Here is a 23,991-nt window from a genome sequence, read left to right on the forward strand (position 1 = left end):
CGAAAACTTTTGCTAGTGGTACTTAATAATTTGTTTTGTGGCTATTTGATGATACGCTAACTTTTATCAATGTGTGCAGTTATCCGTATTCTACGTATTAAACGATTTTGTTGAAGAGTTGGGACGAATGTGAACTGGAGGAGATGGTGTGTTTATAGTTGTATTCGCAAATTTATAGTAGTCTTGGTGGAATTGGGGGATTTTCTTCGTAGTTAATTTCGACAATTTATAGTTGATTTCGATTCATTTACATAGTTGTTTACGCTAATTTTGTAGTTGTTTTCGATTTTTGTAGTTGAGTTTGATAAATTTTATAGTTGATTTCGACAATTTTGTAGTTGTTTTTGATAATTTTATAATTACATTTTCTATAGTTGTTTTTGTTAATTTGTAGTTGTTTTCGGTTTTGGCAAATCTGATGTTGGAAAAAACACTATTTTTTGTAATTGTCTTACAGTTTTCGTATAGTTGATTTTGGTAAAAAACGAACAAAAAGAATAATTGATTTCAGTAATTTCGTAGTTGACTATGAAGAAGACAAAACGTATAAAAGACTGGAAATTAAAAAAATATATATATATATATTGTAGTTGATTTCGACAATATTATAGTTGACTTCGCAAATATTGTAGTTGATTATGAAGTTTTAGTAGTTGATTCTGAAAAATAAAACGAAAAATAAAAAAAAAATTGATATAAAGAATTTATTTTTAATTAATCCTTTAAGTTATTTTTATTTTTTTAAATAAATATATTTAAAAAATGAAATTTGAATTAAAAAAAAATGCATCAAAATAGTGGGAAATGGATAGGGGATAGAGAAAGGGCAAATTTAGGAATAAAGAAATGACGAGTCTCTCACTAATAATGAAAAGGGGCTGGACCCATCCTTATTAAAATAATCGTAGAGGGGGATATCACTAATAGCCCACAAAAAAAAAAAGTCACGACTGGCGTTGCACCACCCACGCCGCACCACCACCACGACACCTTCCAGCGAGACCGCCACGGCGCCAACACTGACATACAATCCACCCACTTGTACACCACCACCCAAGCACCACCACCGATAAGTAAGTCTTTTTATACTATGTTTTTATTGGTAAATTCGAAAACATTAATCAAGTATTGATTCCTTGAAAATGAGTATTGATCTTGATAAACATCCATTGTGAACATTAATCTATGTTTATTTCCTGTTGCGTTGTAATGGTTTAGTCGATTTTTTGGAATGTTGGTTCTTTATGAAAATTGGAAACTCAGGCCAATTTTTGTATAGTAAATCAGCATAATAATGCCGATTTTTCTTCCCCAAATCCGCGATACAATGTCGAGTTTACAAGGCAAAATCGGAGGTGGTATGTCGATTATAGAATAAGAAATCGAAACTGTAATGTCGATTTCTTTCGTTCGTTTTTGTTTTTTATAGTATATATTTTACATATTTGGTTAATTGATTTTCGTTAAATGTTTTGAAGTGGACCCTCAACCTCCTCGTCTACCGTAGACCACCTCAGAACTATAAATGAAATGAAAGTGCTCAAAAGCGCAAAGTGGAAAGAAAAAAATCAGTCGTTCCCCTTTTAATCCTCCCGGTCGACGCACTCGGATTGATGTAGCTCCTGCTTCACCTACACCCTTTCAATCCCGAATTTGAAACGACAATGTTTATCATGATTTCGTGTCATACACCAACTCTTTTAACCCAATCGAGTAGAGCTTCTCGTGTCTCAAATATTTATTCGATAGAAAATTCATCCGAATCATCCTCAATCAATCCCCTAGGTTGCTGCAAGAAAGTAGGAAAACGGTCTTAAAAAAACACACAGCCACCTATGCATTGTAAAATTGACACGCATATACCGAATTTTTGTAGCACAAATCGGTATGCCTGCGTGATATTGTCCAAAAAACAAACGGTTCTTAAATTCCGATTTAAATTATAAAAATCAACACGCGGATATCGATTTGTGTAACAAAAGAGGTATTTACAACCTGATATTTGGTATTTATAAAAGTCAAACAAGGGGATGTTGCTAAATGACAAAAAAAGATTACAATAATATTACAATAATAGACAGTAATATTATTACGTTACTCTGCAAATAACTCAAACAAAACAAAAAAACCCAAAAAAGACAATAATATTGATGTGGTTGACAGTAATATTATTGTGTTTGCAGTTATTTTATTGTCAACGAAAGTAATATAATTACGTTGACTTGTCAACAAATCAAACAAAATTAAAAAAAAATAACAAAAAAAAAAAAAAAATTCGTTGCTCTTACTGTACTTGTACTGTCAACAGCATTACAATTACGTTAATGTACTGTCAGTGACAGTATAATTACGTTAATTTACTGTAAGTGACAGTGTAATTACCGTTAATGACAGTACAATTACGGTCAACGTTAAGTGGCTGACGTAAAAAAACAAAAACACTAAAAAAATTCAATTCCAGAATCCAGCGGCGGAAAAAAATAGACCATACAAAAAAATTGAAAAAAAATTTTCAAAATTGGATTTTTTTTTGTCAAAACTGATTAAATTGGGGTTACAATCAAGAATTAAATGTAAAGGGTTGGTGGTAATTTTGTCATATACATAAATTTTTCCTTTATTTATAATAAATATTAAAGGGATGGACTTATTGGTGAAAGAAATATAGCCCCTAAACCTGAATAATAAAGATGTTTGGTTAGGTACTTATGCACAAAAACCCCTTAAGATATTTCATATTTGTATTACTGTTGCATGTTTAGTTGTATCTTAATTAATTAATTCTCTAGGACTTAGGAGTTATTGTTTTGTGGAGAGTTAGTATAGGGGACCACAATTAATTGTACTATGGTAGATAAAAGAGATGGATATTTTTTCAATTTTATTAAATTAGGTTTTTTATTTTTAATTTTTAAAGCCCAAAATATAAAACTAATTTTAAATATAATTGTATAATAGTACTATTTTTTTTTTTTCTGGGGTGTCAACCGCCCCCACCTGCCCTTGCCATGTTCCGCCACTGTCAGTATAGGCAAATAAACATGTGCTATTTGAAATAATGTTTTTAATTTATATTAAGGGGTTCGTGTCAATTTAATTTATTCACTAAAATTCGGTCTCCAAAGCAAGAATTTAAAATCCACTATAATCTCGCCGAAACCCACTACAAAAATTATCAAAATCTACTAAAATATTAACATAATCCATTACGAAATAAGTTAATCCATTAAAAAATTACAACAACAGTATAATAACAAATATTCAAATAGTGACCGAAAACATGAAGGAGCCTCAAAAGTATATTGAAAATCTCATATATATATAATAGCTCATTCAACAATTCAACTAGTTGTCACTTCTATTTTGTTATCCATCATATAGAATTTATTTATGGATATAAAGAAAAAATGATAGCAAAAAAATAGCAGCAAACCAACATCTTAAAACAACAGCAAACCAACACGAAAACAACAGCAAAACAGCAACAAAATCAGCTGCAAATTAGGAGCCAAACAGCAGCAAAGCCAAAAGAAAACAGCAGCAAAAACAGCAGAAAAAAAAAGCAGCAAAAACAGCAGCAAAAAACAGCAGAAAAAACAACATCAAAAAACAGCAGCAAAATAGCATCCAAACAATAGCCAATTGTAGCTAAAAATACAATAAATAAATTATAATTCTAAATTTTCAGAAAAAAAATATCCAAAATTTGAAAATATTTTTGGATATTATGGAATTTTCGATAATATTTAGTGCTTCACCTTATTAATTCGTATTGGTGTGGTCATCCGGTGAGACGACGAGGTTGTGGAGCAAGATTATGGTGTGATTGTGGAGAGAAGGAAGGAAGAAGACGAAGCAAGGTTGTGGGGCGTGAGTGATTGTGGAGAGAAGGAAGGGAGAAGAGGAATAAGTGAAGGGACGTGTTTCGGGGTTTGAGTAGGTTAAAAAAATTAAGAAAGGGTATAACAGGTTATTAATAATATAATTTGTTTAATAAATTACAATTGGATTTATCTCAAAAAGGAGGAAAAAAAAGGATTTAGTCTAATGATACATTGTAAATGAGGGGTTATCTCAAATAATCCCTTATATTAATCAATAACTGCAAGTAAATTGCATAATCTCCAGAGGCAAGTCTGATGTTGAAACTGTAAAGCGTTTCTGGCTTTAGTTGAGGAACAGGAATTAGATGATCGCTTGGTCGATATTTGTTTAACATTAGCACATTTTTTTGTCCAAACATTTCTGTGAGCTGAACACCAATCTTTTTACCTGTATCGTCGACTATTGGCCGGGAAAAAAAAAGGAAAAAAAAACGAGAGTTTATGTTGCTCAATCATGGACATTTTTGTTGTTGGAATAAACTTGAATAAATCCCATGGAACCGTCATGCCGAATCATCAAGAATATTGTGCATAAACTTAAATCGGAAGCGTACCTTACTCCGGTGGAATTGATATGAAACGATCATGGATCTTCCAGATCATCATGTACATCCGAACCCGAGAACCCTTTAGACTTCTCTTCGTTTTCTTTATGTCGATGGAATACATAGAGAATGGAATTCGTACATGTGATCCGGGGACTATGACCAATATATATAGATAACCTAATGGGCTATCTTGTGTAATTTTATTTTAGCCCATCACTATAATAAAATTACCCTAATGTCTCTACACATTAAAGGCCCACACCCTATTAGACACATTAAAGCCCAATCCAGAGAAACTTTAGTCGATCACTTTAACGGGCTTAACTTTACGTGACAGTCTTGCAACACATAATATTTCACATATAAGTCCAATGTTGGATTAATGATCCAACAATCTCCCACTTGGACTATATGTGTAACTTTATAATTATATGTTGCATAAATAAATTTTGAGCTCAACTTTGCTGTCATTACTGAAGTGTGTCTATAACCAATCTCGTCCATCAATCATGCTAACACTGAATCAAAGGGGCCTTCGTTCACATTAGTCGTAACGGGACCCTACAATGGTCACAATATCAACACAATTGAATGACATAGATTATGATGTGGATGTGTAGCATGGAAATGTCATGCAATGTGACCTTAACATACCTATTTCCAATTGGTCCTCCTTAATGAGATCAAACCTTAACAAATCAGAGTGTGAATAAACCAAAACCTTATTTCTGCAGAAATTATCCTAAGAGTATCCTTAACCCAAAAAATTGTGTCTACGCCAAAATAACACATTTATTATAAACTCCCACTAAAACCGAATATCCTTAAATAATATGACACCCATACGAGCAATATGCTCATGAGACCTTTTGGGTGACATCCTTAGTGTGTACACATAATGGAGTTTATATCGACGTATTTTATAGACACCTATCCACTCTGTATATTACAAAATAAGATGCTTTCATAAACTGATTACGTAGTTAAAAGAGTTTTGGGTGTTGGCTAAACACTCGTACTTAAATTCTCTTTTAATTCGATATACATAAAATGGATCTATAATGTACAAGCATCATACAAACTCAAAATCAAAAAACCAAATGATCTCCCAAATGAACTGATTTCGATAAATGAGCATAAATGACCTTATATTCTCTATAATTACTGTATAACCCTTTTGTTCATTTCCAAAGATCCACTTTAAAGAGTTATTAAATATCTGTCAAACTTTATGTACGATTTAGCCGAATGCGTACATACCGAAGTATGCATATAATTTCCCAAAGCTGACGCCAGAGGGAACCTTTTGCATTCTTCTTTACCGTAAGATCTTTATTGGGCATTGAGTGAGATGTGTATGATTATCTCCCACGTATCATATGGTATATACAAACATTAACTTTATTTACCTCACAAATATGAGATAATCATTATGAGTTGTAACACCATTTAGGGAATCATAAAACTCTAAAATAGAGTCCGTATTGAGTGAAACTCTAGGTGATTAGACTTTAGTTATAACTTTTCAACATTGCCTATTGAAATTTCAAACGGTCTCAAATATACATTTGTGACCAAATGATTTCACACTTTTGACAATTGATAAGATCCCAAATGTCATTATCATCTTAAGTTTAACTCAATTTAATATTGTATTCTCTTAAGGTTGTTGAGTTTATCTTTAAGGAGCAATTTCCTTCATGTGGGAGAATACAGTATTTTTATTATTGTCTATAGCAACAAAATGAGAAAAATAAATTCTCTCTTTCATAGAACAATGAGTATAACCCTTCCTCCCCCCTTAAACTCAATATCCTTAAGAGATTTTATACATCCCGTCTTAAAAACCATATGTTGCAGTCTTTAGTGCTTCTCTTAAGATTAGAAGCAAAACCTTACTTGTCATTTGACATACTTTGGAGACTCATATCTTTAAATAACAGATAAAGCGGACATGATTCTGTTACTTTTGGAAAATCTATTATGATGTCTCTACTGCAACAATGTGTCATTCTATGGGATAATAGCTAACTGAGTACTTTTAGTCTTTTCTCACTTATGTCATTTTATTTCTACACGGTCAAATAAGAGCTGACAAAGAATTTATTTATCCTTTAGGTTTTGAAACAAACCTTATGTTGACTATAGATGTAGAAAGAAAAATCAAACTATATGCACTTTAAAGTTAAAAAATCGTAACTTTAGTGCTTAAGCCGAAAGTGAGATAAGACTAATACTGAAGGTACTCCTTTATATTTCTTTTCTTTATTAATAATGAAACAAGATTAGTCAAAACTATACTTGATTCAAACTTGTCATTTTAATAATAAAACGTATCAAAAAATGCCTTAAGAAATATTCTTGTGCTTGCCCTATCAATCTTGATGCCCCTAAAGATTTCTTAAATGGTGCACCAAATGATCTTAATACTTATAATTAGAACGATCATATTCTTTAAGTCCCTTTTACCTTAACCTTAAGGAAACTTTTAATTCCGAAGTAACTAGTTGGTCGTTCTATTTAAAAGGTAAAATCAAGATCTATGCACCCTAATAATAAGTAAATTGTGCTATAAAGCACAAGAACCAAAATTAACATTGACAGAGAATACAGAAGCGAAAGCATGAACTAAATAGAGAACATAAACAAGAAGACATGCTCACAACTACTATTATGTCATAAAAAATATCAAATAGAATCTATGTATGTGTGACATAATTAAACGGAAATGGGTTCATTTATCATAAAATACCTAGCCCAATGTTAACATGAAGTTATGGACGACTCGTTAACTTTTTAAGCGGCAACTGTTTATAAATAAATATTGACGGTAAACTATCGTGTCAAACAATAAATCTACCTTAGGGCCAATTTACAGTTCACATGAAATTCTAATAACCGTCACATATTTATTATATATCAACCACAAATTCAAATAAAGGTATATTCCATCTCAAGATATCGGGCACTCCATTAATAACTTATCTTTGGACAATGATATTAACTTGTAAGTGATATCTTGGTGTAGTAATCAAACACTGACAATAAGAGCACATCAAATAATAATTCTACCTTAGGGCCAAAATATTATTCACATGCAAAACACCAAATAATCGCCACGCGTTTACCACCACAATGTGCACATGCAATTCTGCAAAGTATTGGCCTTCCTTAGGGCCGACACAATACCCACATTATTACATGCACAAAACCTTTTGTATTTTAAAATAAATTAAGTTTCACAGGAGAGCTCACTTAGGCGAGATGTTGCTTCTCTTAATTCATATCAAAATACATAAACCAAACCAATATTTGAATTTTAACTGGATTTAAGCCTTTAGACTTTCTCAAACAATCTTTAGTCAGAGGCTTAATTAAATTACCTTATGAACCCAAATTTCACGTTATTTAGATTTAAAGTCAAAATAAAGTCGACTAGAAATCTTCACTTTATAACCCAAAGATGAGCTTAAACCATAAATCATAAAATTCATATTTGTTTGAATTTTGAGATTAAAATAAAATGAGCTCACAAATTCAACCTTATTAGATTTAAAGCCAACAATAAATTTCGGACAAATAAATCCAAATTCTTATGAATTTTCACAAAACAATGAAGACTCAAATTTATAATAAAGTCACGAGTCTACGTGCCAAATATCGATTGGGTCAAAGCTTATCGAGTTATACATGATAACTCATACATATATTGACAAACAAACGAAACTTTAATGAGTCAAAACCAATTGAATTATAATAATTCATATCCATAATTTGACTAATTAATCCAAAAAGACTCGAACTTTAGAAATCAGAAATTCCCCAAAAAAAAAAAAAAAAAAAAAAAAAAAAAAAATCCCTCAGGAAACTAAATTGAAATTCAAACTGAATCTCACTTTATTGACCAAACAAGTTCTTAAAGAGAATTAAAAAATAATTCACTTATTCGTTTGATTCTTCATAAAACATAAATTTCAAGTGGCCCCAAAACCTTTTGTAAAACTTAAAATCAATTTTTCATTCCTTAAAAATTGCATTTGCCCCAAATTCAGAAAATCCAAAAAAAAAAAAACTTGAAGGACTGAATAGAAATTTTGTAAGGAAAGTCTTTGATTTAAAACGGACCTGAGATTCATAAATGCTTAATTTGGGGGTTAAAATGTATTTTTCTGAATGTATATCACAGTTTTGAGAGAGACTTAAAAAAAAGGGGTTAATATGTTTAGGTCCCTCCTACCAAACTTAATTAGAACTAAATTACAACCTCAAACTAATTTTTTTAAATACACCCCTATTTTAAAATATAATATTTTAAATACACCCATTTTTTAAACTAATCCTTTTGTTTTTTTTAATTCCTAATTTGCCCTTATACCCTAAATATAACCTCTATTTTACGGTTCTTCAAACCAGATCTGTGTCTTTTTTTTCAATTCTCTCTCTCTTTCTCTCGTTTCTCTACTTTTCTCTCGCTGCTTCCTCTCTCTTTATCTCTCTCTTTTATCTCTCTCTCAATTATGGTGGGATGGTTATGGAGACTATATTGTTAATCTACTGGTCACCGAGGCGTTTTTCAATTCGGATCTTGATGTGGGCAGCGGTGGTTTTGGTTGCTGGTGGCGTCGGCGGTGGTTCTAGATGCAGGGGGCGGCGGCGGTGGTTCCAGATGCTGGTGGCGGCGGTGGTGGTTCTAATTGTTGGTGGTGGCGGCACTCATGGCTGGGGATAGTGTCGGTGGTGCTCGACTTTGGGGGTGGGGGGGTGGGGTGTGGTGGTAATGGCAACGTGGGTGGGGTTTGTGGCATCTTTAGCGACGTGGTGATGTTAGCGTCGCAGATCTAGGGTTTGGTGGAGGAGATCTACGGTTTGGTGGAGCGAATCTGAAAATTTTCGATTTCATGTCTATGAGTATCTATGGGTGTCTATGGTGTGTGACGGCTAGGGTTCAAAAGAAGATTAGGGTTTTAAGAATACTTGACTACGAATTACTACAGTTTTCTACAAACTACTATGGTTTCCTACGAGTTTCTATAGAAGACTACGGCCAACAAAAAAAAAAAAAAAATCACAATTTTCAATATAATGTAGAAAAAAATTGGAAAAAATACGAAAATGCAAAAAGAAAAATTGTTCTACCAAAAAAAATAATAACAAAAATGCTAGATGCGAAAATAAAAATGTTAAATGAAGAATGAAAAAATGATAAATACAGTTTAAATATTACTTGGTGCATATTTTATTTTTTGTATGTGGGGGTATTTTTGGAATGAAATTTATAAAGGATGTGAAGCAAATGTTTAGTTAGATTTGTCATTTAGTTCAAATAAGGTTTGTCACTAGGGACCTATAGCTTAAAGCCCCTAAAAAAAAAGGGAACTGAAATGAAATTTTCGAAAGCTTGAGGCTGTAATGCAGATTTTTCGTTACTTCAAATCGACCCCGGCCCAAAATCAGGAATAACTTAAATTAGGGGACCAAATTAAAATTTCAGAGAATTTCAATTATAACCTCAGGGGACCAAATTTTAATTTCATAAACCATAAGTTCCTTGACCTAATCCATATCCACAAAGCGGTCGTGCAAATTAGCAGAACATAAATGGGGGACTTAATAGCAATTTCAATTAACATTAACGTGGTAAATTGCAATTTCCCAAAAACTTAATCAACCTAATTTTGCTTCTTCAGCAAACAAACCGCCGTCACACACCTTCTGCATCAAAACCGCCGCTAGACCACCATATCACCCCGTCTCGCCTGTGTCATGAACTAGCTTTAATATCCGGAACTCAACAAAACAAAACAAAACTGAAAATAGGTTTCATTGATTACCAACTCCAAAAGTGAGCTTTGAATTCATACAAGAAAGGAAAACACAATAAATAAAGCCTTACAAAAGATAAAAATGGCAGCTGCTAAAAGACAACTACAGCTACCTACCCTAACTACACTAGCTAGTCCAAACTTGGAGAGTTTCTTCTCCACTTTCCATTTATATAGCTAGGGTTTACTGAAAACGTAGGGTTTATGGCAGCCATGCAACCCTCTCACGTGCCACTCACGAGCCCGTCTCTTTTGAGGATAATTGCTACTCCATAACACGTTTTTATAAGTCAAACACAACTCTTGCTCTAAACGACGTCGTAATGAAATTCAAAAAAGTAACCCTTCCCTCCTTAATCAGCCAATCATCACACTCCTCCCCCCTTACTTCAGCCATGTCTCATGGCTGAAAATTCGGGTATTTCTTCATCATTTCCTCTCCATCTTCCCATGTGGCTTCCTCAGCTGGCAAGTGTGCCCATTGTACTAACCACTGCCCCACAGCTGCATTCTTCCTCTTTATCAACCGATGCTCCAACACCTTCTCAGGTACAAGCACGATTTGGTTCTTCCCATCCAGTGGAGGTAATTCCTCCACCACCCTATATGTCTTGCCTACCTTCTTCTTCAACTGTGAAACGTGGAAGACAGGGTGGATGTTGGTGTTATCAGGCAATTTCAGCTCATAAGCAACTTCTCCAATCTTCCTTAGGATGAGGAATGGCCCACAGTATTTGGGGGTTAGCTTCCACACCCTACTCTTCCTCAGACTGAGCTGTTTGTAGGGTTTCAATTTCAGGTAAGCCCACTCTCCTTCTTCAAAATTCCTCCCACTTCTGTGGGAATTAGCAAACCTCTTCATCCTTTCTTGAGCTTGCCTCAGCAACTCCTTCAGTTTCTGGGTAGTGGCTTGATGTTCCTTAGTCCAAGTCTCTACTCCCACTGTCTTAGGCATTAGGTGAGGGCCATATCCCATCTGAGGGGGAGCATACCCATAAAGAGCTTCAAAAGGTGCTCTATGAATGGTGGAGTGGTAACTGGTGTTGTACCACCATTCAGCTAAGGAAATCCAGTTACTCCACTCCTTAGGAAAGTGACCACACATACACCTTAAGTATGTTTCCAAACATTGGTTCACTCTTTCTGTTTGACCATCTGTTTGAGGGTGATAAGCAGAGCTCATCTGCTGCTGCACCCCTAAGACCTTCATGAGCTCCTTCCAGAAATTACTAGTGAAGATGGGGTCCCTATCAGACACAATACTAGTAGGGAGTCCATGCAACTTGTACACTGTGTCAATGAAGACTTGGGACAGCATAGAGGCTGTAAGGGGGTGGCTGAGAGCAATGAAATACCCATATTTGGTCAGTCTATCTACAACTACCCATATAATCTCTTTTCCTCTAGAGTTAGGCAGCCCCACAATGAAATCCATAGAGATGTGAGACCAAGCTTGGTCTGGTATGGGGAGAGGCTGCAGCAAGCCAGGGCTCCTTACATTCTCATGCTTGTTGATTTGACATATGTGGCACTCTCTGACCACTTCCTCCACGTGAAGCTTCATCTGTGGCCACCAAAAAGTACTTTGAACCCTTTGAAAAGTGGCTTGAATCCCTGAGTGCCCACCAAAGCTAGAGTTATGTATGAACTCTATGATTTTTCTCCTAAAATCAAGATTACTTCCCACATAAATCTTCCCTTTGCATCTCAGAATTCCTTCACAGGACTCAAAGAAGGAAACATCCATTGGTCTCATGGTGCATTCTACAATAGCTTCTTCTGCTTCTCTATCATTCATATAGCTCTCTCCTACTTCTTTCACCCACATTGGTTGTAAAAGGGTGATTTGTGATACCCCCAGTGGTTCTTCTCTCCTTGAGAGGGCATCAGCAGCCTTGTTTTCTGCTCCTTTCTTGTACTCTATCTTGTAGTTGAACCCCATAAGCTTGGCTAGGTACTTGTGTTGTAGTGGAGTAGACAACTTCTGCTCCAACAGATACTTGTTGAGACTCTTCTGGTCTGTCCTAATAATGAATGTTCCACAGATCAAGTATGATCTCCATTTCTGCACTGCCAAGAGGATGGCTAGGAACTCTTTTTCATATATGGACAGTCCAGCATTCCTTGGCCCTAAGGCTTTGTTGAGGTAAGCAATGGGGTGACCCTCTTGCATAAGAACAGCCCCAATCCCATGCTGGCATGCATCAGTCTCTACCACAAAGCTCTTGCTGAAGTTGGGCAACTGCAGCACTGGTGTGTTGATCATGGCTGCCTTTAGTGCTTCAAATGCTTTGTTTGCTTCATCATTCCAGCCAAACTGCCCGTTCTTGAGTAGTGTTGTCAAGGGCTTGGCAATGGTTCCATACCCCTTGACAAACTTTCTATAATAGCCTGTCAACCCTAAAAACCCCCTCAAAGCTTTCACTATCTGTGGTAGTGGCCACTCCTTGATACTCCTAATCTTCTCTTGGTCAACCCCTACTCCATTTTCATCAATTACATATCCAAGGTACTCTACCCTCTTCTGATTGAAGCTACACTTGGATGATTTTGCATACAATTGGTGCTGCCTCAACAATTCTAGCACTGTCCTCAAGTGGTCCAAATGCATGGCTTCATTTGCACTATAGATCAATATATCATCAAAGAAGACCAGCACAAACTCCCTCAGTTGTCTCCTGAATATATCATTCATCAAAGATTGGAAGGTTGCAGGAGCATTGGTGAGTCCAAATGGCATCACCTTGAACTCATAATGCCCTGAAGAAGTCACAAATGCAGTTTTTGGGATGTTCTCAGATTTGACCCTAATTTGATGATAACCAGCCCTCAAATCAATCTTAGAAAACACCCTGGCCTGGCCTAACTCATCCAAGAGATCATCAATAATGGGGATAGGGTAGCTATCCTTGACAGTGATGGCATTTAGCCTTCTGTAGTCCACACAAAACCTCCAACTCCCATCTTTCTTTTTCACTAGAAGGACTGGTGAGGCAAATGGGCTGGTGCTAGCTTGGATTATTCCAGTTTTCAACATCTCTTCTACCATTTTCTCCACTTCTTTCCTTTGCATGTAAGGATATCTGTATGGTTGTGCCTTAAAAGGAACTGCTCCCTCTTTTAAGGTGATTGAGTGGTCAATGTTTCTGTTAGGTGGCAATTCTGTAGGTTCTTGAAAGATGTCCTTAAATTCTAACAGTAACCTCCCCATGCTGTCATTCTGATCCTGATCTGAAGACTGTTCCTTCTGTTCTCCACTCATCATAAAAAAACACCCCAGTCCTACTTGCCCTTTCTTAAACATCTTGCTCAGCATCTGGCCAGTGATCATGCTGATAGAGGCCTCTTGCTTGTCAGCATGAATGGTTATGTCTTTGATACCATGCCTCAGAGTGACAAATTGATTCACATGGTCAAATAGCACTGGCCCAAACTTCTGCATAAAGTCCACACCAATCACTGCATCACACCCTCCTAATTTGAGCAACCTCATCTCAAATATGAAGTGATGCTTCCCCATTTCCCACTGAAATGCTGGACATTTAGCATTGCAATCCATTTGATTTCCATTGGCCACTGTGACCAATAATTTGTTAGTGTATACTACTTCACAACCAAGTTTCCTTGCTGTCTGAGGGTCCAGGAAACTATGAGTGCTCCCTGTGTCAAGAAGCATTGTCAAGTAATTGTTCTTGACCTTGCCTCTGACCTTCAAGGTGTTGGCAGTTGACTGCCCAGTCAATGCAGTGAGAGAGATGCCAATAGTCTCTTCCCCTACTCCTTCTGGCACTTCCTCTAATTGTTCTAACCCTTCTCGTTCATCTGTCTCCTCTTCAACTCCAACAATGGTGAACACATTCTTACACTTATGCCCTGGAACAAACCTCTCATCACAATTGAAGCACAATCCCCTCTTTTTTCTGTCTTCCATTTCTGGTTTAGACAGCTTCCTTATGATGTTTCCTTTATGACTGTGGTTTGGTGTGTTCCAGTTTCTGTTAGTGCCTCCCTGGTGAGTCTCATTTCCCCCATATTGGCTATATTCGTAGCTTATTTGACAGTGTTTCTCAGTCCCATCTTGAGGTGGTCCAAAGTATTTTCATACATCTTAGCTATCTGTATAGCTTGTGCTAAAGACATAGGTTTGAGCACTTTCACTAGGCTCTTCAGCTCATCCTTCATCCCTCCCAAAAAGGCTCTAATGTAGTAATCTTCACCTAAGTTCCTATGGTTCTTAGCCATAAAGGCCTTGAGCTCCTCGAACTTGAGCCTGTAATCCTCTACACTTCCCTCTTGTCTCAGCTTGTGGAACTGCTCCACCACATTTATTCCTTCCTCATCCATAAACCTTTCATACACCATATTGGAGAATACATTCCACCCTACAAACTCCCTTCCTTCCACATAATCCATGTACAAATATTCAGCCTTTCCCTCCAGATTCATAGCAGCCATCATTACTCTCTCCACATCAGTCATAGGGTTCAAGACAAAGTACCTGTTGCACCTCCTTATCCAGGTTCTGGGGTCCTCTCCGTTAAATTTGGGAAACTCACCCCTCGGCCCCCTTGTATTGTTGCAGATCTGCATCTCCTGCCCTCTCTGCCCCACATTCTCAGCTTCCATGGGATTCCTTCTGTTGCCCTCAACACTTCTGTCTGGTGTGAAGCCCGGCATGAAATGGTCTTGGTGAGGTGTGTAGAGCCTGTCGTTTTGAGATGACTGCCCCACCACATAAACTGGTTCTTTCCCCTTGTTGTTCTTGGTCATGTCTTCAAGTAATCTCTTAACTTGCTCCATATTGAAGCTCATATTGGTCATCTCTTCCTTCAAGGTCCTCATCTATGCTTGGTGTCTGGTATTTATCTCTCGCTGCTCCTCCCTGAACGGATCCGTGGTTTCTTGCAATGGATCTGTGATTTCATTCCTATTTCTACTCATTTTTGTGCCAGTGAAGTGCTTTGTGGTGCTGTGTTTAGTGAATATGAGGTGAGTAATTCTTGAGTGATAATGAACAGGTGATGTCCGGAACCATGCTCTGATTACCAAATGTCATGAACTAGCTTTAATATCCGGAACTCAACAAAACAAAACAAAACTGAAAATAGGTTTCATTCATTACCAACTCCAAAAGTGAGCTTTGAATTCATACAAGAAAGGAAAACACAATAAATAAAGCCTTACAAAAGATAAAAATGGCAGCTGCTAAAAGACAACTACAGCTACCTACCCTAACTACACTAGCTAGTCCAAACTTGGAGAGTTTCTTCTCCACTTTCCATTTATATAGCTAGGGTTTACTGAAAACATAGGGTTTATGGCAGCCATGCAACCCTCTCACGTGCCACTCACGAGCCCGTCTCTTTTGAGGATAATTGCTACTCCATAACACGTTTTTATAAGTCAAACACAACTCTTGCTCTAAACGACGTCGTAATGAAATTCAAAAAAGTAACCCTTCCCTCCTTAATCAGCCAATCATCACAGCCTGAACTATTGCCGGAAGAGGAAAATTCCTGTTGTGACCCAAAATAGAATTTCAGATTTTTTGATTAACCTTAAACCTTCATATGAATTAATTGAATCAAGGAACCTTATTTCAATTCATATTGAACTTAATCAGTAAATCATTGGGAATTCACAAATTTTCCAGATTTCAATTTTACAATTAAACCTTAATTCTGGAATTTCTTAATCCACCAAGAAAACTGACATGAAATTTCCAAGTACTTATATAGAATTAATCAAATTAAGGTTGAAATAAACCCTAGTTAGGTAACCTTATTGCCGATAACCTTAATCCAAATTATCAAAAACTTATTCCATGAAAATCAATTTCATAACACGGAGAATCAATCAAAATGAATAAATAAAAAATCTAGATGATTCGAACATGGTCGGCTCTCTGATACCACTTGTTGGAATAAACTTGAATAAATCCCATGGAACCGTCATGCCGAATCATCAAGAATATTGTGCATAAACTTAAATCGGAAGCGTACCTTACTCCGGTGGAATTGATATGAAACGATCATGGATCTTTCAGATCATCATGTACATCCGAACCCGAGAACCCTTTAGACTTCTCTTCGTTTTCTTTATGTCGATGGAATACATAGAGAATGGAATTCGTACATGTGATCCGGGGACCATGACCAATATATATAGATAACCTAATGGGCTATCTTGTGTAATTTTATTTTAGCCCATCACTATAATAAAATTACCCTAATGTCTCTACACATTAAAGGCTCACACCCTATTAGACACATTAAAGCCCAATCCAGATAAACTTTAATCGATCACTTTAACGGGCTTAACTTTACGTGACAGTCTTGCAACACATAATATTTCACATATAAGTCCAATGTTGGATTAATGATCCAACATTCGTTACTCGAAGATGTGTATATACAGTCACGAAGATCAATACAAGTAATAGAGGAGGAAGATATCAAACCATGGAAAATTGGAGAACCCCAATTTGAAGGATTGTTATCAAATGAAAATCTAGACGGTCTTTATTGAAACAAGTATAGTGTTTCCTCTCTTTTTTCCTATATCTATATAGCTTCACATAATTAAAAAAAAAAAAAGATATGTCAATATTTAATTCAAAATTTTCAATTTTGTTTCCAAAAATTGCATCTAACATATCAATATTATCATGGTAAATAATAAAATTAGGAATTTTCGGTGTGCTGTCAGAACCAGTATGGTTTTTCAAGTGTTATAAATTACAACATAAATTTTCAAAATACAGAATTGACAAAGAATAAAAAAATAAAAATAAAGGATTATAAACACACAAGTTACATATAGCAACTAATTAATTATGAACATAAGAAGAAAATGAAAGAATAATATTTCGAAAAGTTATCTTAATTGTTACCCCGGTCGTCTTAAAGTTAGTTATTCTTCGACGACGACTTGGCATATAGGGACGGAATACTCTGCTCGTTTCTGAAGAAGTTAGTTGGATCGACCTTAGTTTTTATCTGCACCAACCTTTTGAAGTTGTTCTTGAAATACTTGAGCCCCCAAACGCTAGCCTGCGCATAACTTGTTGTTGTTTTGCCATCTCCATTATAATTATTTACTCCCAAATCGAGGTCTCGATAATTCATATACGAAGCTCTTGGAGACTTTGAAGCGTAAGGAGTCATGTAATCATGTAGTTTCCTCGACCAATTTATCGATCTTTCCGATGCAACTGCTCCACTCTCTTCCCAATAAGCCAATTGTTGAATTTTGTATAGATTTCCGGCTCTGTGTGGGAATGGCAGCGCAGTTTCCGATATTTCCTTCATTTTTCCACCGTACGGGACTACTAACAACTCCCCCATATTTGCTTCTCTCTCTAGCAAGAGTTTCCACATTCCTTCGAACCCTTTGATCGAGATTGGTTCCTGCACATAGTCTAGTTTCGCTTTGAAGTAATACCTTGTTATCGGAAGCGTGCTCCTAATTTCGGGGTTTCTGCTCGTTACGACTTCCGGCGAAACTTGTATTGAATACCCGCCGAAGAAAAGTGCCGATTGCATCCAGCTCACCTCAGTGCAATCTTCTCTCCTGACTCCCAATTCCGGAAAGCTCTGTTCCAACAACGGCAGCAGTTTGTCGACCCCACCGAGATACACCGAATTGAAGTTGGCTTGAATAGTTTTGCCACCAGCAGCTCCACTAGAATTCACCGGACCAATAGAAATCGAAAGCAATATATCTTCGTTAATATTCGGAGCAATATATTGCCATTTATGAACTAGCTGAGTTGCATTCTGCTCCAGTGTTCTTCCAACGGAGAATATGGTTAGGGTTTCCGGAACCGTAACCAACTTCAATTTCCATGCAGTTATAACACCGAAGCTAGAGCCACCGCCACCTCTAATGGCCCAAAAAAGATCCTCTCCCATTGATTTTCTGTCAAGAATCCTTCCATTAACGTCGATAATACGAGCATCGATAATATTATCGGCGGCAAGGCCGAATTTCCTCAGCATCGGGCCGTACCCTCCACCGCTAAAGAGACCGCCAACTCCGACGGTGGGACATGCGCCTGCCGGAAAAGCGAGCGTCTTACTTGTCTGGCTGATTCGATAGTAGAGCTGCCCGATGATTGCACCTGCCCCAACCCATGCAGTTTTTTGGTCAACGTCGATTGCAACTTCACTGAAATTGAACAAATCGAGGACTACGAATGGAACTTGAGATGTATACGAAAGACCCTCGTAGTCGTGGCCGCCACTTCGAATTCTAATCTGCATGCCATTCTCTCTGGCGCAGAGGATAGTTGTTTGAATTTGAGATTCTTCGAACGGGGTAACGATTACTTGAGGTCTGGGAGTGGAAGCTGATCTGAATCGAAGGCTTCTTACGGAAGATAGTACAATCGATAGATACAAAGCGTCGTTAGGGGTATAAACAACACTGGAAATTCCAGTATTGTTTGGCAAATGAAGGGATAGGCATTGTAGAAAATCATTTTGAGGCGGACTGTGGGACGATTGAACGTAGCAAGAATTACATGAAAGGATCATCAATACGATCATAAGAATTGAAAGAGAGGAATTCGGAGTTTTCATTGTTAAATAGTATTAATATGAAGTATTGTATTGGATTTGTGTTGATTGATATGAGAATGAGAATGAGAGGAATGAGAGCTTCTATTTATACCCACATAAATATGTTATGTAAAAACTTTGTGAATTTGTCAATTCAAAGTTGTGGTTTGAAGACTTTCCTTTTTCATGGACTTTTCAGTTTTCATTTTTCATGCATCGCGTTTTTAGGTCTTCCTTTGAATGGGTCTTTTTCTTTTCAACAAAACAAGGAGATATATAATAATAATAATAATAATAATAATAATAATAATAATAATAATAATAATAATAATAATAATAATAATAATAATAATAATAATAATAATAATAATAATAATAATAATAATAATAATAATAATAATAATAATAATAATAATAATAATAATAATAATAATAATAATAATAATGATAATGATAATAATAATAATAATAATAATAATAATAATAATGATAATAATAATAATAATAATAATAATAATAATAATAATAATAATAATAATAATAATAATAATAATAATAATAATAATAATAATAATAATAATAATAATAATAATAATAATAATAATAATAATAATAATAATAATAATAATAATAAATAATAATAATAATAATAATAATAATAATAATAATAATAATAATAATAATAATAATAATAATAATAATAATAATAATAATAATAATAATAATAATAATAATAATAATAATAATAATAATAATAATAATAATAATAATAATAATAATAATAATAATAATAATAATAATAATAATAATAATAATAATAATAATAATAATAATAATAATAATAATAATAATAATAATAATAATAATAATAATAATAATAATAATAATAATAATAATAATAATAATAATAATAATAATAATAATAATAATAATAATAATAATAATAATAATAATAATAATAATAATAATAATAATAATAATAAATAATAATAATAATAATAATAATAATAATAATAATAATAATAATAATAATAATAATAATAATAATAATAATAATAATAATAATAATAAATAATAATAATAATAATAATAATAATAATAATAATAATAATAATAATAATAATAATAATAATAATAATAATAATAATAATAATAATAATAATAATAATAATAATAATAATAATAATAATAATAATAATAATAATAATAATAATAATAATAATAATAATAATAATAATAATAATAATAATAATAATAATAATAATAATAATAATAATAATAATAATAATAATAATAATAATAATAATAATAATAATAATAATAATAATAATAATAATAATAATAATAATAATAACAATAACAATAATAATAATAATAATAATAATAATAAGGGGTAATATGCTAGAAGTTCCTCGTACGAAACCTAATTTGAACTAAATAACAAATCTAAATCCATTTTTTTAATTAAATCCTTAGATTGAAATAATATATGACTCACATCCTTAATTTTTTTTTAATCCCTATCTTGCCCTTACACCCTAAATCTTATAACCCACATATTCACGTTTCTTCTTAGATCTATTTTTCCTCTTTATTCTTCTTCTCTCTTGTTCTTTCTGTCTCGCTCTCTCTCTCTCTGGTTTTCTCTGTCTCGCTATCTCTTTTATTTCTCTCAATCTCAAGATATCTCTCTCGCTACACTCCTTTCCATGATTTGAGAGGGGATGGTGGCTGTGATGATGGAATCGACATGGTGTTGGAGGCGGTGGCACGGGGGGAGGGATGGTGATGGCGGCGGCGGCGGCTCTAGGGGCGCCGGCGACGGCGGCTCGGGGGGCAGCGACGTTGGTCATGAGGGCGGCGGCGGGGGGCGGCGCTCAGGGGCTGGGGGATGGTGTAGGTGGTGCTCGACGTTGTGGGGGGTAATGGTAGCGTGGGTGGGCCGGGGTTTCGTGGCATCTTTAGCGGCGTGGTGATGTTGGCGCCATAGATCTAGGGTTTGGTGGAGGAGATCTACGGTTTGGTGGGGCAGATCTAAGGGTGATGGTTATGGTGGATGTGGCCTTTGGAGATGGTGGTGTGAGGTTAGATCGATATATGGTGAGAGGCGATTGCATCAATCTAGGGTTTTTTTGACGACGTTAGGGTTTTGGTTGACGGCTAGGATTGGTGAATAATAATTGGCGTCGGCTGTGATTTCTTTGCTGCTAGGGTTTGCCGATGGGTGAGATTGTGTTTTGATGCTAGGGTTTGGAATATTACGCCGTAGTAAACCATAGTATACCGTAGGTCCGTAGTGAACCATAGTATACCGTAGGTCCGTAGTAAACCATAGTACACTGTAGTAAACTATAGTTTACCGTAAACCATAGTATATCGTAGTATATCATAGTACACCAAAGTTGACTACAATATTATTAACAACATATAAAAAAAATATGTAAATTTAATTAAAAAAAAATGTTTTTTTTTTGGTAATTTTTATATTATAAAGAAAAAAAGGATTTTGTTTTGTTTTATAATAGTGTAAAAAATAATTAAATGAATAAAGAGAAGAAAAAAAAAGGAAAACGTGTTTTTTGTAAAAAGAAAATTAAAATATTAGATGGAAAAATGAAAATATTACATGCTAAAAAGATGATAAATCCAATTTAAATTTTAATTAATATAATTCGAATTTGTTAGTGGGGGGAATTTTTGGAATGAATTTTACAAAGAATGTGTAGCAAAGATTTAGTTAAGCTTGTCATTTAGTTGTAATTAGTTTTCTCACTAGGGACCTATATCTTAATGCCCCTAATAATAATAATAATAATAATAATAATAATAATAATAATAATAATAATAATAATAATAATAATAATAATAATAATAATAATAATAATAATAATAATAATAATAATAATAATAATAATAATAATAATAATAATAATAATAATAATAATAATAATAATAATAATAATAATAATAATAATAATAATAATAATAATAATAATAATAATAATAATAATAATAATAATAATAATAATAATAATAATAATAATAATAATAATAATAATAATAATAATAATAATAATAATAATAATAATAATAATAATAATAATAATAATAATAATAATAATAATAATAATAATAATAATAATAATAATAATAATAATAATAATAATAATAATAATAATAATAATAATAATAATAATAATAATAATAATAATAATAATAATAATAATAATAATAATAATAATAATAATAATAATAATAATAATAATAATAATAATAATAATAATAATAATAATAATAATAATAATAATAATAATAATAATAATAATAATAATAATAATAATAATAATAATAATAATAATAATAATAATAATAATAATAATAATAATAATAATAATAATAATAATAATAATAATAATAATAATAATAATAATAATAATAATAATAATAATAATAATAATAATAATAATAATAATAATAATAATAATAATAATAATAATAATAATAATAATAATAATAATAATAATAATAATAATAATAATAATAATAATAATAATAATAATAATAATAATAATAATAATAATAATAATAATAATAATAATAATAATAATAATAATAATAATAATAATAATAATAATAATAATAATAATAATAATAATAACAATAATAATAATAATAATAATAATAATAATAATAATAATAATAATAATAATAATAATAATAACAATAACAATAATAATAATAATAATAATAATAATAATAATAATAATAATAATAATAATAATAAGGGGTAATATGCTAGAAGTTCCTCGTACGAAACCTAATTTGAACTAAATAACAAATCTAAATCCATTTTTTTAATTAAATCCTTAGATTGAAATAATATATGACCCACATCCTTAATTTTTTTTTAATCCCTATCTTGCCCTTACACCCTAAATCTTATAACCCACATATTCACGTTTCTTCTTAGATCTATTTTTCCTCTTTATTCTTCTTCTCTCTTGTTCTTTCTGTCTCGCTCTCTCTCTCTCTGGTTTTCTCTGTCTCGCTATCTCTTTTATTTCTCTCAATCTCAAGATATCTCTCTCGCTACACTCCTTTCCATGATTTGAGAGGGGATGGTGGCTGTGATGATGGAATCGACATGGTGTTGGAGGCGGTGGCACGGGGGGAGGGATGGTGATGGCGGCGGCGGCGGCTCTAGGGGCGCCGGCGACGGCGGCTCGGGGGGGCAGCGACGTTGGTCATGAGGGCGGCGGCGGGGGGCGGCGCTCAGGGGCTGGGGGATGGTGTAGGTGGTGCTCGACGTTGTGGGGGGTAATGGTAGCGTGGGTGGGCCGGGGTTTCGTGGCATCTTTAGCGGCGTGGTGATGTTGGCGCCATAGATCTAGGGTTTGGTGGAGGAGATCTACGGTTTGGTGGGGCAAATCTAAGGGTGATGGTTATGGTGGATGTGGCCTTTGGAGATGGTGGTGTGAGGTTAGATCGATATATGGTGAGAGGCGATTGCATCAATCTAGGGTTTTTTTGACGACGTTAGGGTTTTGGTTGACGGCTAGGATTGGTGAATAATAATTGGCGTCGGCTGTGATTTCTTTGCTGCTAGGGTTTGCCGATGGGTGAGATTGTGTTTTGATGCTAGGGTTTGGAATATTACGCCGTAGTAAACCATAGTATACCGTAGGTCCGTAGTGAACCATAGTATACCGTAGGTCCGTAGTAAACCATAGTACACTGTAGTAAACTATAGTTTACCGTAAACCATAGTATATCGTAGTATATCATAGTACACCAAAGTTGACTACAATATTATTAACAACATATAAAAAAAATATGTAAATTTAATTAAAAAAAAATGTTTTTTTTTGGTAATTTCTATATTATAAAGAAAAAAAGGATTTTGTTTTGTTTTATAATAGTGTAAAAAATAATTAAATGAATAAAGAGAAGAAAAAAAAAGGAAAACGTGTTTTTTGTAAAAAGAAAATTAAAATATTAGATGGAAAAATGAAAATATTACATGCTAAAAAGATGATAAATCCAATTTAAATTTTAATTAATATAATTCGAATTTGTTAGTGGGGGGAATTTTTGGAATGAATTTTACAAAGAATGTGTAGCAAAGATTTAGTTAAGCTTGTCATTTAGTTGTAATTAGTTTTCTCACTAGGGACCT

At 33.7% G+C, this 23,991-nt stretch overlaps 1 long non-coding RNA gene and 1 pseudogene across 2 annotated transcripts; one reads left to right on the top strand and one right to left on the bottom strand.

Moving 5' to 3' along the window:
- Nucleotides 1-6,673: 6,673 nt before the first annotated feature.
- On the top strand, nucleotides 6,674-16,458 carry LOC148766464 (uncharacterized). Its single transcript, XR_016034913.1, has 3 exons — nucleotides 6,674-8,644; nucleotides 9,805-10,181; nucleotides 15,763-16,458. It is a non-coding gene; the product is annotated as an uncharacterized LOC148766464 (long non-coding RNA).
- Nucleotides 16,459-17,030: 572 nt separating this feature from the next.
- Nucleotides 17,031-18,894, bottom strand: LOC105962319 (tetrahydroberberine oxidase pseudogene; annotated as a pseudogene). The gene has a single exon (XR_016034912.1). The product of XR_016034912.1 is annotated as a tetrahydroberberine oxidase pseudogene (transcript).
- Nucleotides 18,895-23,991: the final 5,097 nt, after the last annotated feature.

The sequence above is a fragment of the Erythranthe guttata genome, chromosome 12, assembly GCF_056151865.1.
Source record: "Erythranthe guttata isolate IM_541 chromosome 12, IM_541, whole genome shotgun sequence".
NCBI lineage: Eukaryota > Viridiplantae > Streptophyta > Magnoliopsida > Lamiales > Phrymaceae > Erythranthe > Erythranthe guttata.